The sequence below is a fragment of the Scomber scombrus genome, chromosome 3 (genome assembly GCF_963691925.1).
Source record: "Scomber scombrus chromosome 3, fScoSco1.1, whole genome shotgun sequence".
NCBI lineage: Eukaryota > Metazoa > Chordata > Actinopteri > Scombriformes > Scombridae > Scomber > Scomber scombrus.
In genome coordinates, this window is record NC_084972.1 from 16,329,569 (window position 1) to 16,346,091 (window position 16,523).

The following is a 16,523-nucleotide window of genomic DNA, read 5'->3' on the forward strand; positions in this document are numbered from 1 at the left end:
AATGGAAAACAAATGACCTCCAGCATGTGGAAACCACTTGAGATTTAACATGGTGTGATTTCTCTAAGTGGTTTAGTTTTATTTATTTATTTATTTTTTGCAAAGTATGAGCTGTTTAACCAGCAGACCCTTATGCACTCTTCAGAAACATACTGTCACATCTACACAGTGTAGGTGTCATTTTACTGATGACATTTTTCACCGTGCAGCTATAAAGCCACTGTAGCACAGGAGCTAATGGAGCCTTTATGAGGAAGGTTATATGGGTTGAAGATAGTGTCTGACACTTGTTCCTCTCTAATAATGTCTTATGTCCTTTATGGCACTGCAGGACCCTGGTCCAGAGAGGATGGGGCTGTTTTGCCCCATTTTTTATTGCAGTCATACTGGGATAAAGGCAAACAAGAATCACCATATACAGGAGGCAGCAGTGGTTGTCCCTTCTACTAGCAAAATGAAACATCTGACATGGTAAGATCATCAGATCGAATTCAAAAGCTAGTCATGCAAGCAGCAGCAGTAAGATGGGGAGTATAGCAGAAACACTTTTTAGTGACTGATTTGAAATGCAGTCAATGATTGCAGACAAGCTGAAAAAAGATCAATTTGAAAGTACCAACCATGAAGTGTGAAACAAGTAGTAAAAAGTTGTTGTTTTTTTTAGACTTTAAAGTAAATGAGTTGAGCTGAGAGATTATTCTTTTGTTGACATACTATCATTGTCCTTCTCTGTGTGTATCTTAAAATCAGAGAATCAGAATCAGCTTTTCCAAAAGCTTTTCATGCTTTCCTCTCTACACTCCCTCAGCCATAAAAAAAATGATCTCATCTGCACCCAGCTGAACAACGTTTCACTCTCCCTGAGGGAAGAGATTACATAAATGTACTTTTAGCACTGTATCAGTGACCTAGTGAATTTAAAGAGGGAGCAAAGGGGGGTGACAGTCAAAAAAGGTCCCAAGTCAGAATGAGAAATGCTGTCGTAGCACGGTATGCATCTCGGACCACATTCGTTCCCCTTAAGAGTGAATTTAATAAGGATGCAGACCCCATCTTAAATGCTGGGAAATCTGTTTACAGATGCATTATTCATCTTCAAAATATAATATTACACTTTTGCATTTGTTTCAGGACTCATGCATATTTTAAAACAACTTAAGAGTGTGAGAAAACTGCCTTTAACACAGTATTAGTTCTTACTTTCCTGTAGAAGTTGGCTCAATAGGCTTGATTTTACAGATTGAGTCTTAATGACCTATTATCCTTAATGGAGCCAGTAGTATTTCCCTTATACCCTCCACTTGTTTTTATGTCAACGTCTGTAATTGAAGGAAGAATCCTTTACAAAAAAAAGCTATTTTTGTCACTGTTGTCGCAGTGTAAAATTGCACTGGTCTCACTGGTCTCTGATTGACCGGGATTGCCAATTTATGAGTTTGATTCTCACTCTCAGTTTGTGAGTTCAGTCCCCAGTTGGGTCATTGAGACTCAGCATCATAAAACTGCCCTGAGGATTAAAGACCTCTTATAGTTGAGCGTGTTGTCTGAGCTCGTACCACATCTGGGTCTTAGTGAAGTTACACCAGCAGTAAACTAGGTGGAGATTCCAGGGAAGACCTGCGTGGTGATACAATATAAGCAAAGCAAAGTGTGACTGAAGCCACTGACAAACTATTTAAATATGCTAGATATTTGATAGTGTAGAGAAAATAGTCAAGTACTGAGTATGTTTACATGTAAACTGTCTTTCCATTTTCTTACCCTGTTTTTTAAAATCTTATTCAGGACATTGTACAATGAAACATGGTTATTCATGTCCCTGTACACATAATTATAACTTTGTGCATGTCTGATCATCAGTTTGCAGATGTATCTTGACTCCTAAACATCTCAGCATCTTCTTTCTTTGCCAGCAGAACAGATGACGATACACTGGTTTGATTTGTGTCTATTCGAACTGATTGAAAGCACCAGAACAGCCACTAAAAGGACCTTGTGGTGAGATTGTTTTGTCAGTCAATCCTTTTGTTGTTGTTGTTGTTTTTACTAACAACTATGTAACTTGCCTCTTTACATGCCACGCATGCACTCAATAAGTTATATAAAGATTTGTTGAGTATAGAGTGTGTGGAAGTAATTAAACACATTTTAGAGTCTATCTCCATGCTAGCAGCTCTACAAGGCTGCACGTGAGGTATTGTGTGCTTAAGCAGAATGTTAAGATCAATATGCTAAAATGTTCAAAATGAGCAGACGCTGAGCAGGTATATGTTTACAATTTTCACCATCTTAGTACAGCATTTTTGCCAATTTGCCAATTATCACTATACACAAAGTGCAGCTGCGGCTGGTAATGTCATTAGATTTGCAGGTAAAGCAGCATAAAGCAAAGAACTGGACAAAATTGAGATTTTGTCCTGATAATTGCGCAGAGAATTAAAAAAAATATTATGATTCATCCTTTGGGAACCATGAATTTGTCTATAAAAGATTGTGCCAGTATATCAAATATATAGGAAAAGTCCAAAAAGTTGGGAATCGCCAAAGCAAGTAGTATTAATCCTCTGGGCAGCATGAATGTTTCAAATTTAATGGCAATCTGTATTTTAGTGGTTGATACACTTCAGTCTGGACCAAACTATATACAGTGTATATATATATATATATATATATATATATAGATGATATTTTGACTCAGATGACATGTAAAAAGTTTTTGAAATCACAATTCAGGCGAAACAAAGACACACTAAAACATCACAGACCAAACTGCTAAGACAAGTAGTAATGCAACTTGGAGATGAGTTTTCATTGGACTCATAAAACAATAGGGGGGCTTTTTGTGAGGTCCAGCAAGAGCCAAAAGAGACGAGTGGAAAATCCAACATTCATTAGAGCTTATTACATTTCATTTCTGATACGTAAGCAGGTTTATCCATCATTTTAAAACAAATTAATTTGACCTTCTGTACTGAACCACCTGAGGTGGACAGCGGGTTGGTTTCATTTGCTTTTAACATGACGTGATTCTCCTTTAGGGATGCAAGTTGTTCTTCTGTGTGCTTATCTCAGCTGCCGAGCACTGCAGGAGTTTAACTTGTCCTGACTGAAATGCCAAATTATATAAACTGAAAAGCAGGAAGGAAATGAAACTTTAACAGCAAATGTAAAGACTGACAGCCAGTATAATGTCTGTTTCATCCCTGTGTTTCTGATACTGTTTTGGTACTATTTCTACAGCTGCTATAGCTACTATTTCTAATTAAACAATAATGGGCTCACCTAATAAAGTCAGACTTTCAAGTCAGCGCAGTGTCCATCGGGCCGACAGTTAAAACAAATTATTGCCTCGACATCCCGCACTCCTCAATGAGAGCACTGTCTTACTTTGTCTATAGGCTTCTTTAATGGTCCATCAGTGAATAGTGTCTTCCACTGGCGTGTATCGCCACTTCCACACTGTGAGATTATGTGCTTCAGATGGAGGCCTGGGTCCCTCTGTCAGCATCACCCCACGGTGAGCTGTAATGAGTTGGTGTGTGTAATAAGAGCTAATGCTGCCACAGCTATTGAGCCCCTCTTGCCACCAGGCCATAATGCCACTCCTGCTGTGACGTGTCAAACAGCCACATGTAAGTAGTATGGTGCCAGTGAGCTGATGGCAGGCCTGCTGCAGTCACCACAGCAGCAGATGGATGAGAGAAAGAGGGACAGAAGGCCCTGTCGATTCTCTGATGAGCATTTGGCTGTGGTTCAATATGGGACAGTTGAATTTTTGTTGTAATGTAACACCTTTGCTATCTATTAACATCATATTGTTACCATTGGGGTTGGGTATCATTTAAATATATTCGATACAATGCTAAGACAAAGACAATTTTTGAACAGATACCAGACTGATACCTCTGTCTGTAAATTCTTTTGAGATATAGTGTTTTATGTTTTCTACAAAACCAATTTTTAGCCACAATAACAGCATGGCTACCAACTATTATGTGGTCTCAACAACAACTGGATGGATTACCACAAAATTCTTTAAAGATATCTATAGTTCCCACAAGATGAATCCTAATAACATTAGTGATCGCTTGACTTTTCTTCCGACTCCACCATTAAGTTGACATTCTAAGTAAATGGCTCCACAACTATTGGATGGATTTCCATGACATTTGGATATGAACATATTCATGTTCTCTGCAGGTTGAATTGTATTAACGTTCTCTCATTTTCTGCAATTATAATTAAATAGCTGCAGCATTAATATCTTTCCCATCAGCCTAGCACATATTAGCATGCTAACATGATAAACTAAGATGGTGAACATGGTAAACATTATATTGCTAAACCTCGGTATGTTAGCATTGTCACTGTAAATTATGCTAACATTTTGGTTTTTTTTAAAGGAAAAATATAAACATACAAAACGCGAAAGAAAAGAAAAAAAACAAACAGGTGTATGCACATATTACAAAAATAGATATATATTCCATACATACATATACATAAGCATATATACACATACAGAATGCTAACATGGTTTCAGTTCAAGTTGAGCCTCACAGAGCCAAAGCCGTGGCTGCAGACTCGTTCTGGTTTTATTTAACAAAAGTCATAAAAGTGCTCAAATGTTGAATTCTGTCTAAGAATAAGCAGCAGCAACACAGTGAATCTGACCTAAAATGAAGTTTAAAATTGTCAAAATCTCAATTTCAATCAGGAAATATCTGATATCAAATAATTTATAAACTAGATTATGAACCAATAACCAGCCCTAGTTAGCATGTACATACAGCACCTTAACTCAAGTCAATTTACTTCTATATGTTGGCGTGTTACACGGTGCACTGCATTAATTTTTAATCCTTTGGGCACCTGACCAGGCTTCAGTTTCTTCCCTTAATGAACAGATTATTTCATAATAAGAGAAGGCTTGGGCTGAATTAATTATCTAAGTTGCTGGCCACCTTGAAAAAAGCCGGCTAATGTGCTGAGACATGTTGAATATCTAAAGTGTATACATGTTATGTGGCTGAACTGAGAGCTGGTGGGGCAGTTTGTCTCCTGGGCAGTGTGTGTGTCGTCTGACAGGCCCCCCGTGCTAGATAAAGATATTAGCTGGGCACTGTTGACACTGCATGCACACTCGTAATGGCCTCATAAATTCTGCTCGTGTGAAAGGGAAAACGGGAGTGAACAAGAAAGTAAAGGGACTGTGGACTCATTGGCAGTCCACTCTCACTCTCGGCCTACTCTAAACCACCCAGCATGCTTTCTACCTGCAGTTAACAGATGCTGCAAATAGTCCTACAAGTATCAGATGTTCCTGTTTATGCTACACTTCAGGGCACAGGGGCTTATTTATATTATACTTAGTCAAGTATGTCCTTCTTAAAGCACTAAATCACACTTATAGGTTTACATTTCTTTGAATTGTTTTTCCAAATTTTTTCCCCGTTAAAGGGTATTTTGGGGTAGATCATACAGAAGATGTAGTCATTTATTTAGGTAACTCATGCCACCAAATTTTGTGGTATGTGTGACAGTTTAATGAAAAATGAAAATTAGAGATGAAGAGAGTCTGACTGTCAGCTCTTCTCTGAAAGCACACTGTCTTCATCCTTCTGTCATCTTTCAGCATGTACACCACAGTATTAGCCTTTCTCTTCTCACTCCAGCTCCTTCTGCTCTGCTGTGTGTGACCGCCTCGAGCCTCTCTGCAGACTGGTGTGCTGACAGTTTTGTTCTCCCCCTTGCAGAGAATAAGCTTCATAAATGTCACCTGTTCCTGTTGCAAACTTTACACATTATTCACTCAACAATGCCCCTCTTGTTGTGTATTGTCCAGCAGCCTTTTCAATGGACTTTCTCCTCTAGATCTTTCTCAGTTATCTGCAGATTGGACAGATCTTTGGAGATGCCGCTCTGTAATTATCTTCACTTTAGCTCTGGCTCAGTAAGCCTGCTTGTTTCGGTTGCATAGAGCCTCTTCCAGCTGGGATTTAAGAGATCTTCTGTTTGCCAACTCTTTTTTTTCTCCTCTCTCTGCCTCCCTTCAAGCTGACTCAAAACTACACTCCGTGTCTCCACCTGCGTGTAATGATGATGAGCCTCAGTATTGTGTTCAGAGGCAGTTTTGGTAACAGCTGTGAGTTAAAATATAGTCTGCCTCTTTCTTTTTGTATTTAGAAACATTTTATTGATATCCTGACTTTAGATCCTCAAATCAATTATCAAGGACAAAAAATAAAGAACACTTTTGATTACATGCATAAATCACATGTAGATATCATTCATATAAAATATGCAGTGATTTTGTCACTTTGTCAAGTATTTTACCTAGTATTTTATTAGTATATTTTTAGCTAATTTCTTGTGTTTGTGAATATCTGAAAGAAATAAAATGCAGTTTGCACAGATGTATTAAACACCATGTGTAAATGTTCCCTTACAGCATTCTACTATATATATTAATTACTGATCTACAGGTTTGATGTATCCCTCTCTTGTGGCCGAATAAGTAGTGTATTCACAACTTGTTCATTAAATTATCAAAAGTGAGACTCTAACATAAAGCTGATTTGGGACTCCTGTGATCTTTGTGTGATGGCGAAGCGACAGCTGAATAACAAACAAGAATTTAAAATGTGCTCATTGCTGCCAAGTCAGCAATTAAAAAGGTAATTTAGGTGGATTTGATGGCGATGTGTGACAGGCAGTGACTTTGCCTAAATGAGATGTTTTAAAGGGAGGAAGCAATGCTTCTTGGCGGCACCAATGTCACTCTTGCTTGCTCCAATATCACGTGGCCAGTATTGATTGTTAGATCCAGGGGCTGTTAAGGGGCTACTTGCATCTCAATGTGTCCTTCAGTGAAAGATTAATGTTGCCTTTAAAAAAACAGACTCTACCCGCCTGCATTTCTCTTCATTATTAATGAAACTTAAATGGCAGTTTGCCAAACCAAAGTAAACACCTGATTTTAAACACACTGCTACCCCAACACAATCACCAACATTTAAAAAAACGACCACAAAAAAGATACATACATATTACATATATTACATATATATACATACATATTTTAATCTTTAGAAGATTAGTTTGATATTTGGTTATTGTGGCGATTGTTCTTGCCACTTTAATTAAATCCACTTTGCAGCACCTCTAAAGTTCACAAATTAACACATACTTGGTTTGTTTAATTAGCACTTGAAGGGAAGTGCTATGTGCTGGACTATCTTCTTGGGTGGTAACAGTTGCCAGGAAAGGAGCGGAGACCCAGCCAAGAAATACTGCAGCCCCAAAAACTGTAGATAATCATTTTTACGCTTCGGTTTTTGTACTGATTCAACAAACAATATATAACTTGTTAATTAAAGCCGCAAGCGGCGATGGCGGGCCCTCGCTCACCCATGCCACCGCGGGGCCTGAGGCATGGCGGGGCTGTGGCGTGAAGCAGAAAGTGAGAAAAAACCTGGAAGGAGGCCAAAAATGCAGTTTCGTTCATCCAGTAGGGGGCAGTCACAGGTAGTTACACATATGGTCTGGTGTGGTCTGGTGTGTTCAGGGCGGTCATGTGAAGTTTGGAGTGAATTGGACAAAGCATGAAGGAGTTATGAGAGGTTGATGGTTCATCCACCAGGGGGCAGTAATGGGATGCATGCAGGTGTGTTCAGGGTCAGTCCCTCATCACACATGTGAAGTTTCGTGGAAATCGGACAATGTTGATGCAAAAAATGGCACTTCCTGTTTCCACTAGGGGGCGACATGAGCGACACCCCTATCAGATGGAAGAGGTCTCCACCCTGGACCTGTGTATCAATTTTCATGATGATACGTGTTCAATAAAGCCATCAGAAAGCCAAACGTATTTTCATGGCGAGGAATTGATGGTAGCCACGCCCCCACAGGGACGCCATTACTCGTAGCTTCACAGTGTTCATAATGTAGCTTCACCAACTGGTTCTGCATGTTTTAGAAGTGGAATGAAGTTGATGGGGTCAACTATGTATTTTTCATGAATTTAAGTTCACTTCCTGTTACCACCGGGGGGCGCTATGAGTTACGTGGGAAGTTAATATATCGGGACGTTCAGGGCGGAGCCATTATCATGTCCAGCAAGTTTGAAGCTGATTGGATGAAGTATGTGGGCGTGAGAGCCACTCGTATGTACATGGCGAGCACGCCAAAGTTAGTTGAGCCCTGGCAGACACGCCCTTTGACCTACGGATGCGCAGAGCACAACTTAAGCTCAGCTAGGTCTGGAGATTTTGCGTACCTAATTTGAACTTGATCGGGCGAACGCTGTGGGAGGAGTTAATTTTAGGCGGGAAAAATCAAAACCAAAATGGCCGACTTCCTGTTGGGTTGAGATCATGAGGTCAAGAGGCTTTTTTGCATATGTGGGTATAATACATATGTGTACCGAATTTTGTGAGCATAGGACAAAGTTAGCAAAATTCCCTATGGGCATTTTTGGACTTTGTAGGGGGCGCTATTCCGCCATTCTGCGTCGACCATGTGCGACCACCCAAAAATATCGAATTTCGGATGAGGCCGGACGTCCGTGCAAAAGTATAAGCATTTTCGCATTTGGGAAAGGGGCGAAATTGGGGCACGAAATGTCGGAAGAATAATAATAATAATAAACATTACAATTTCAATAGGGCTTTCGCCAGGCGACTTGCAGTCGCCGCTCGGGCCCTAATTAAAGCCGCAAGCGGCGATGGCGGGCCCTCGCTCACCCATGCCACCGCGGGGCCTGAGGCATGGCGGGGCTGTGGCGTGAAGCAGAAAGTGAGAAAAAACCTGGAAGGAGGCCAAAAATGCAATGTTTCGTTCATCCAGTAGGGGGCAGTCACAGGTAGTTACACATATGGTCTGGTGTGTTCAGGGCGGCCATTCATCAGTCATGTGAAGTTTGGAGTGAATTGGACAAAGCATGAAGGAGTTATGAGAGGTTGATGGTTCATCCACCAGGGGGCAGTAGAGTGTAACAAAACACAAGCGGTTGCGTTCAGGGTGGGACAGTGATTACACATGTGAAGTTTTGTGGAAATCGCACAGTGATGATGTAAAATATGGCACTTCCTGTTTCCGCTAGGGGGCGACACGAGTGAGATCGCCTATGAGCGAATGGAGACGTTGAGGTCTCCACCCTGGACCTGTGTACCAATTTTCATGATGATACGAGTTCAATAAAGCCATCAAAAAGCCAAACGTATTTTCATGGCGAGGAATTGATGGTCGCCGCGTCGCCACACGGACGCCATTACTCGTAGCTTCACATTGTTCATAATGTAGCTTCACCAACTGGTTCTGAATGAAGTTGATGGGGTCAACTATGTATTTTTCATGAATTTAAGTTCACTTCCTGTTACCACCGGGGGGGCGCTATGAGTTACGTGGGAAGTTAATATATTGGGACGTTCAAGGCGGAGCCATCATCATGTCCAGCAAGTTTGAAGCTGATTGGAGAAGTATGTGGGCGTGAGAGCCACTCGTATGTACATGGCGAGCACGCCAAAGTTAATTGAGCCTTGGCAGACACGCCCTTTGAACTACGGATGCGCAGAGCACAACTTAAGCTCAGCTAGGTCTGGAGATGTTACGTACCTACTTTGAACTTGATCGGGCGAACGCTGTGGGAGGAGTTAATTTTAGGCGGGAAAAATCAAAACCAAAATGGCCGACTTCCTGTTGGGTTGAGGTCATGAGGTCAAGAGGCTTTTTTGCATATGTGGGTATAATACATATGTGTACCGAATTTTGTGAGCATAGGACAAAGTTAGCAAAATTCCCTATGGGCATTATTGGACTTTGTAGGGGGCGCTATTCCACCATTCTACGTCGACCATGTGCGACCACCCAAAAATTTCGAATTTCGGATGAGGCCGGACGTCCGTGCAAAAGTATAAGCATTTTCACATTTGGGAAAGGGGCGAAATTGGGGCACGAAATGTCGGAAGAATAATAATAATAATAATAATAAACATTACAATTTCAATATAGCATTTTTCCCCGGGGGTCTTCCATACCACATGATTACTTGATTACTTGATTACTTTGGGGTCACTTGCACTTTGGGGTGACTTGCACGTTGGGGCATGAACGAATTTCAATAGGGCTTTCGCCAGGCGACTTGCAATCGCCGCTCGGGCCCTAATAAACATTACAATTTCAATAGGGCTTTCGCCAGGCGACTTGCAGTCGCCGCTCGGGCCCTAATAATAATAATAATAATAATAATAATAATAATAATAATAAACATTACAATTTCAATAGGGCTTTTTGCCAGGCGACTTGCAGTCGCCGCTCGGGCCCTAATAATAATAATAATAATTAAAGCTGCAAGCAGCGATGACCGGGCCCAAGCTCCCTCGCCACGCCACTAATGAGCGAGACTTGCCGCGACGCATCTTCCAGGGCAAATGGAAACAAACAGCGCCAATATCGCAAATTTGATTCAAAATGGCCGACTTCCTGTTGGAGTGAGGGTATGGGTCCAAGAGACATTTTTGTGCGTCTTTAGATGATACATATATATACCAAATGTTGTTAATCTATGTCAATCTGGAGGGAGGGGCTCAATTTTCTTAATCTTCTACAGGATGCAGTACCCCCATTTGGCCAGCAGTTCCTGTTAAATGGTGAAACGGCAAAATTCCTCACATTACCAAGAAGCAACCAAACCAGTAATCAAAAAGATTTTGACAACTTTTCATCTCCAATGTCTGAAGATGTTTCTGAGTGAATTTGAAGTTGGTCAGATTAAATCTCTAGGAGGAGGAGTTCAAATACGATGCGTGGAAAACGCCAAAATCGCACATATTTTTCAAAAGGCCGACTTCCTGTTGGAGTGAGGATATGGGTCCAAGAGACTTTTTTGTGTGTCTTTACATAATACATATGTGTACCAAATTTCGTTTATCTATGTCAATCTGAGTTGAGGGCCTCAATTTTTCTTGATTTTCTAGGGTTCGCTTTTGTATCCAGTAGGTGGCGCTATGGAGCTAACACAGTATTGATGCATAGACGTGTTCAGGGCGGTACCCTCTACATGCGTGATTAATTTGGTGTAGATCGGACGATGTCTGTAGGAGTTATAAGGACTTCCTGCTTTTTGGCGAAGGATCGAATGGCGAAGGAAATTGTCGGCGTTGCCAAGCCCAAACCGAATCCCTAATCAGAAAGTTTTTGATAACTTTTCATCTGCAATGTCTCAAGATGTTTCTGAGTGAATTTGAAGTCGGTCGGATAAAATCCCTAGGACAAGTTCGTTAAAATACGAGGCGTGGAAAACGCCAAAATCGCACATATTTTTCAAAATTGCCGACTTCCTGTTGGAGTGACGTCATGGGCCCCCTAGACTTTTTTGTGCGTCTGGACACGATACATATAGATACCAAATTTCGTTCATGTACGTCAATCTGTCACATTTTTATATTCGTTAGGGGGCGCTATTGAGCCATTTTGCGACGGACATTTTGGTGAACCATAAAATATCCAATTTTTCGCCGGGTCTGATGTGCATGCAAATTTTCGTGAGTTTTGGGGCACGTTTAGGCTGTCAAAAAGGCGTTTGTTTTTTATAATAATAATAATAATCTCTACGATTACAATAGGGCCTTCGCACTGTAGTGCTTGGGCCCTAATAAACATTACAATTTCAATAGGGCTTTCGCCAGGCGACTTGCAGTCGCCGCTCGGGCCCTAATAAACATTACAATTTCAATAGGGCTTTCGCCAGGCGACTTGCAGTCGCCGCTCGGGCCCTAATAATAATAATAAACATTACAATTTCAATAGGGCTTTCGCCAGGCGACTTGCAGTCGCCGCTCGGGCCCTAATTAGTGAGCTTTAGTGCTGAAAGGTACATTTTAACCAGTCTTTATGCTAAGCTAAGACTGCTGGCTCCAGTTCCAGCTTCATAGTGTTCTCATATAACTCTTGGCAAGAAAGCAAGTCTATTTAACCAAAATGGCGTAACTATTTCTTTGAAAGAAGAGAAAACCTTCTCATAGCCACTGCTGATTTAGTCCATATCAGCCCGTTTTCTATGGTGCATTAAATAGTAAGTTTAAGTAATGAAGTAATGAAAAGTGTGATAAAGTCATTTAATGAATGTTCTACAGCATAATTCTTGCTATAGATAGAAAACATGATCTGTGCATAAAGAATCTGAAGACATGACCCTGAAAATAGAGGTAACACTTGCTGCGTTACAGTAATATAAAGTGTTGATGTTCAGCTCAATCTCAGTGTTTGCTGAATAAATCTTAGAAGTCTTTACGCAGATGTCGTTTGCATTCTTGTTATAAATTGATGTACATCACCTGAGCTGTTAAACATGTCTTGTCCGTCGCATATAAACACACACACACACACACACACACACACACACACACACACACACACACACACACACACACACACACACACACACACACACGCACACACACACACACACACACACACACGCACACACACACACACACACACACTCTCTCTCACACACTCTCTCTCACACTGACATGTCATTGAAGACACACATAACACTTATGACAGGGGGTCAGTTCAGGTTAATCCAGTGTGGTTTTACAGGGACGTGTGATCGGTGCTCCCATAAATATGGTCATTAGACTTAATGCTCCCCATGACAAGAGGCAGATGGACATATTGTTCAGTTTCAATTAATACCAGTCACTTAAATCAGCAGTGATTAATCTGCTAAAAGTCGAAGCCAATGAATAAATTTGACTTTTCAATTGCATTGTGCTGCAGACTTATTTCAGCATAAATGGAAACAAACTAGTGGACATGTAAAAGCTTTCCCCATGTTAAAGAGAATATGAAGCACTTCAGATTAACAGTAATAAAGACATTATTGTCTCATATGTAGTTAAAATATTTCTTTACTGCACATATGGCTTTATTCCAATTGTCCTGTGTGAAAACTGGATGTTATTATTAACTCATATGAAGGCAAATGGCTCTCATACTCAAATTTGTCCAAAGACTGAAACACATTACGACAACTGACATATAGTATATGCCATGAAAATAGATGGCTGATAGTGAGCATTTTTCTGTGTGTCATGTCATCGATCGTATTTTTACAACTTTCCTATGTAAAAAACAAAAAACAAAAAACAAATCCCATTGTACACTTGTCAGAAAGTTCTCACAGGAGAACAAAAACAACCCTCCGGCTGTGTTTTCTTCCCCGTCACGATGTGAAGGGAAACTAAATTTAGATAGCCATGACACAAGCGTTTGTTCCTGCGTCCTATTGGTTCAATAACTTCACAGTTTACAGGATTCAGTGTAGCCAACTTCAACAATACTTTCCAAGAATACACGTGTGTGTGTGTGTGTGTGTGTGTGTGTGTGTGTGTGTGTGTGTGTGTGTGCGTGTGCATGTGTGTGCGTGTGTGTGTGTGCGTGCGTGCGTGTGTGTGTGAGTTGATGTCCATAACCAAGATATGTATATTATATTGTAAGTTTGCTTATGCATTCTATGAAAGTCCATTTGAAATCATTTTCATTATTCAATGACAAGAGAAATTAAAATAAATACACAGTGAATTCTTATAGAATTCATGGATCCTACTGTAGTTCTTAAGTAATAATCCATTTAAAAATGAATGATTGAATGCAAACAAAGAGTGAGCCAACTAAAGACACGTACAATAAAGTTAGTGACCCATTTTGTAAACCTAACCGAGATGATTTCAAAAATTGGGATAATGAGGCCAAGGTTGAAATAACTGGAATTCTCCTTTAAGTTTGGCGACCACACCCTCCCTCTAGTTTTGCCGAAAAACTTGAAAACAGTCACAGGAAGGAGTATATCAAGATGGAGTTCCTTTTTTAAGAAACAGTCTTATTGTTTTCACCTCAGAGCAGGAGAGAGGAGGAGACACACTCTTCCCTCGCCTGACGCAAACAGGAGACACACAGACAGAGATGGACCTCGGGGATCTGACTGCACATGGATCACACAGTTTTCTAATCTGTCTCACAAAAACACACCAGCACTGTTCAATACATAAACTATATATACACGATATATCATGATACATTATGTCTGACCTGGATCTATAGCCAGGAAAAAGATCTAAATAGATAAAATTATTTATTGATTATGTAGGTGTTGAACTGAACTGCACACACACACACACACACAGACACACACACATGTTTCGATTTGAAGAGGGGCACAATCGTTGTACTGTACTGTAGGACATAGAAAGAAGCATTAGCCAACACACACTCCCATTCCAAAGCAACACAGCTGTGATAGTTAAAGGATTTGGCTGGCGATTTCCATATTTCCCTTGCTGTCAACAAATCTCATGTGCTGAGCCAAACCAACAGTGAGCTCATCCTAATTACAAGTATTGTGTGTGTGTCCATAGGCGAATATAGCTTGGTCCTCTGTGGGCGTTAGACCTCTGTTATTGTCCAAAAACTATTAAAAACACATCAATGTGCCACTTATTTTCAGTCTCTGGAAACACGTTCTGTGTAAGGCCACTGCGCATGCTTTGCCAGCTTCTCCTGCTCCATATCACAACCTCTTTAATTTATACTACTTTCTCAAAGATCTTCTGTACAAACACAAGAGGTTGTGTAATGTAGCACAAGCTGCTGAAGCTCTGTAAAAGGAAACTGTCCTGTTAATTTAAGCATTCATTAGAGCACCGAATGTGTAGTAATCTGCTACTGAAAATAGTCCCCAATGATTGCACAAATTACTCTTGTTCAAGTAACGTCTGCAAAACACAGTTGTGTCCAGCTGTTTTAGGAAGTGAATTGGTTTGGGGCTAAAAGGCACATTCTGAGCGGGGACCTCAAAAAATACTGAGGAGCAGCCCAACTAATTGTTTGTTGTGGTCTTTACATGGGATTTGGTGACAATAACAGCCTCATCCTTTATCCATTTTCTTTGTGTGTTTATGTGTGTGGGGACTCCTCCTCATCCCAAAACATGCTTTCATATGGGCCATGTTTGTTAGGGGATCTGTCATTACTCTCTTATGCTGCAGACCACAGAGCCCACCTTCCTCCCCTTTATTGACTCAATATGAAAACAATTATAGCACCAACAGAAAGGGGGCCAAAGGGTCAAGTCACATAATGTTTTTCAATGAGCCGAACATTCACTGTTAGTGATAACTGTTCATAGGCTTAGTGAGAGCAGCTTTACATGACTGTTTCGACTCAACAGTAAGATTTTTTTCTGTGTTGGGTTGTATGGGAAAGGATGAAATGCTGTGACCTGCTTATTAATATGCTAAATTATGAGGGAGCCATCACAGATTATGTGTTTGCAATTGTATGACAGTGGCTATGGGCTAATGTGCGTAAAATCTCCTTGTGTAGCTGTGAATTGAACTTTGATCCTAAAGCGTGATGCACACGAGCATAAAATGAGAGAGGGCTCGTCAGTGTGTTGCACAGCCTCATCATCACAGATAGCCTCTGTGTGGTGTTTGGGAAAGCTGCAGCTCTGTGGAAATACTCAGTATGCTTCAGTGTGCTGTTTGGCTGGGATTAGCCTTTCTGGGAGTAATTTGTAATGCACGTAACAAAGGGATTACATCTCATCACGCTCATGTTTTATAGTCTGAAAATGGATATTCTTAGGCATGACATCCACAGCCAGGATTCCCTTTTTTGCTTCCTGCTGCTTTGTTTATCCCCGACAGAGCCACTCTCCACCTTTAAGCTCCTGTGTGTTCTAGTGAATCAACTGTGGTCATCCTACTTGGCACAGATTTTTTTTCTAAGTTTTTTTTCTAAGCAACAAATCTTCACCAGCTGACCACAATTCAAGAGTAAAAATAAACTCACTGCCTGCCAGTGAGTCACAGTCAATTCACTGAGGGGTTAAATGTGAGCATGATGTCCATAAGCTGCTGAGGATGTGAAGTTGGGTTGTGCAGGAAACTGGGAGAGCAGTTTCCTGTTATGTAGAAAAGAACCTGCGGTACAGTAATCAGACAGTCAGATGGGGGTGCAGGGAAACATGGCTGGTTTATCATTGTAGGAGAGCGGATTTAAAGTCAGAAATACCCTTTTTTAATGAGACATGATGAGTAACACTGAGTAAAACTTTTTAATCGTATTGTCCAGACACGACTGGGATTGTTTTCACCTTTCAGTATGCTGTGTCACAACTTGATTAAAGTACCAAATTAACCAAATTACAAGAACATTGTAGTGGAGGCAAAACTGTGGGACTCATGAAGCATACGTTGTTTTTTAAGATGAAAACAAAAGGAAACAATTGACTAATAGGTTTTCTAATGGTTAATGTATAATTACCTAATTCTTTAATATATCAGTTTTAAGCCATTAAAAGGAACAGCTTTTGGGTTACCAATTATTTTTGGTAATAATTCAGCAAAAAATGTCAAATTCTCACATGTTTCTCACTTTATAATAAGCCATTAGCTATAAATGTTCATGAGTCATTCATATTTTTTAATCCATCAAGTGTGCAGTTATCAATATTT